The sequence below is a fragment of the Bidens hawaiensis genome, unplaced genomic scaffold (genome assembly GCF_021521415.1).
Source record: "Bidens hawaiensis isolate Kalapana, Puna unplaced genomic scaffold, B.hawaiensis_p1.1 tig00001088_1, whole genome shotgun sequence".
Taxonomy (NCBI): domain Eukaryota; kingdom Viridiplantae; phylum Streptophyta; class Magnoliopsida; order Asterales; family Asteraceae; genus Bidens; species Bidens hawaiensis.
In genome coordinates, this window is record NW_027491063.1 from 715,776 (window position 1) to 718,510 (window position 2,735).

Consider the following 2,735-nt stretch of genomic DNA (forward strand, 5'->3'; position numbering starts at 1 on the left):
CGGTAACAACCAATAACATTCTGTTGCGCATGATAATGACTGTTGTGTGTTTGCCTTGATGTTTTGATCATTGTGATAAAGCCGTATATGATAAAAATGTAATAAAAATATTTTTAGAAACCTAACTCACTTGTTCTTCTTTGATGATTTTTGGTGATTTATTTGACATGTTAGGATCTATTAAATAGAGTAATCTTGTCGAGTGAAAATCTGCCTGGACTATTTAGCTGCAGAAATACTTGAATTATCATGAAAAGTGCAAAACTGATCGATGTTTGCTATGTTTTAACCAAATTGCCCTTGTGGGGGATATTTGCTAGTAATGAACAATGTTAATACTTGACACTTAAGTACTTGTTCACATGTTTAACTTGTCACCAATGTGTTTGTCGAGTCGCACTCATTTCACAAACGAAACACGTAACGCATTTCATGCATAAGTTGTATGTGTTGAGTCTAGGGACTTACTCGTAGTTCAATACTTAGAAAATCTCGTTTTTGTTTTTATAACACTAGTGAGGATTTTCTGTGACGCACACCTTTCTCGGATCTTTTTTTTTTGTTATCTTCGCAAAAAGTGAGTTTCACGTCCCCTTTTTACTCTTTTTTTAAACGCTTTTATTTGGGGGAGATAACATACTCCAACGCTGTAGATTTTGTTTAGTTTTTATATATCACTTGTAAGGCTAAGTGGCAAACAAACCAACTAAAGTCCTTCATAACATCAAACCGGTTAATATTTGGATAATAGCGAGTCACTGTTGAGTAGTACTACTGGGTTTGACAAACCCCACCCAACTCTAAACTCGACCGTAGGTCAAGTGGGTGTAATCTTGGCTAACACATTACCATGGTCGTGGTTGACATGGTGGCAAGGCAATTGATAAACAGTTAGCTTCGGTGTCGAACACTTAGTAATACATGCTTGATAGGTTAGCTACCTATTGATATATAATTTACTTAACACTATCTGGTAACGCAAACGCAAACGCAAACGTAAACGCAAATGCAAACACTTTATTTATATAAACATGTGAACTCACCAACCATGTGTTGACACTTTTAGTATGTTATTCTTAGGTAGCCTAGGCGGGCACGCGGTATAGGAACATGCATTCGCTAAACACTATCGCTTTGAAAACTTCTTTTAATTTTTATCTTAATAACTAGGGTTTTCAAGTCGTCCTGTGTGGTGCAAACTTTTTTGTTTACAAATTTACGCTTCCGCATTTTATTTAAGACTTAATGTCTTGTTGGTTTGAAAACTTTAAACATGGTATTTGACTATAACTAATGATTCCGATCCTGGTAGTTCACACCCTCTGACGGTAAAACTACGTTAGCGGATTTTGAGGGTGTGACAGATTGGTATCAAAGTCATTGGTTATAGCGAACTAGAAATGCATTCATACTAGACTATAACCGCAACGACCCATTAGTTATAATTTTACGCACTGCATATATAAATACTTATTATATATTTAGTTATTCGTTTTCTTTCTCTCTTTACATCATTCCCTCATACGCGCGCATACACGACTTATCCTATAGGGATGTCGACGCCATCATCATCATAATCATCCAACCCGTTGTCTCATGCCCATGGAAAGGAACCGCAGCTACCCAACTCTTCACCACCCCGAGTAGTCCCGCACTAGTAGCCCCCACACCGAAGAGGTATCGCCCATCTGGAGACGTGTACGAGGACAATGGTCACTGGATTTGGTACCCCGAGTCTAGTCGAGCTGATCGTTTACCGTGATCAAGTTCCACCACTACCTCTCCCGGGCTGTCCTATATCCTTCAACACACTACCGCCCCTAACCCAACAAATGGAGCGCGCTTTCGCAGCTCTCGCCTCCTGTTTGGATCGTGAAGTCGACATTATGCACTCGACTAGAGCAAACGTGAGAGAATTGAAAGAGAATGGAATCGATGTCCGAGAGAGAATTTCCTACCTGACCGAAGCCATGAAGGAAGTTCAGGATGCTCATGTTCAAAAAATGAAGATAATGAACAAAATGCAAGTAGAGATGATAGATTTGCGTGACCAAATTTTTAATGCAAGAGCCCTTGCGGCGACAGATCTAGCCTGTTGCGACACACTAAGGGCGCAGATTGCCCCGAATGCAGCAGAACCTGAGAAAGAACCTGAGGAAGAACCCGAGGAAGATCCCAAGGGGGAACCCGAAGAGGAACCGGAGGAAGAGCCGGCTGAGGAGGAGGCACACTCAGAGGTGTCCTCAGACGATGACATCTAAGAATGATAACACCTAGATGGAAGGGAGATGTCAGGAAGAAATGCTGGACGTGGTCACGGTAGCTCTAGCTCAACATGACCACATCAGAACTACAAGCCTTACTGAACGATCACGCAGCGGCAGCTCTGGCTGCTCATATTCAGAATCATGCCGGAGGTCAAGCCGGAGCCTGTACTTTCAATAATTACCTGGACTGCAAGCCCAATTCGTTCAACGGAAGTGAGGGAACCATAGGTTCCTGCGTTGGGCCGAGAAGGCAGAGGCAGCTTTTCAGATGTGTAACTGTCCACCAGCCAGTAGGGTCAAGTTCGCTACTGGAATACTGCAAGATTCCGCCCTCACCTGGTGGAACTATAATGTGCAAATTTTTGGGTTGGAATTGGCAAATGCTATGAACTGGGAGGAATTCAAGAACATGATGTGGGAAAAGTATTGTCCAAGAGAGGAAATCGCGAAGTTGGAGTCGGAATTTTG

General features: G+C 41.9%; 1 long non-coding RNA gene across 1 annotated transcript; it reads right to left on the reverse strand.

Annotated features, from left to right (window-relative positions):
• Positions 1 to 1,862: 1,862 nt before the first annotated feature.
• Positions 1,863 to 2,315, reverse strand: LOC143559421 (uncharacterized). The gene is made up of 2 exons (XR_013139939.1): positions 2,188 to 2,315; positions 1,863 to 2,151 (listed from the first exon to the last, which is right to left on the reverse strand). It is a non-coding gene; the product is annotated as an uncharacterized LOC143559421 (long non-coding RNA).
• Positions 2,316 to 2,735: the final 420 nt, after the last annotated feature.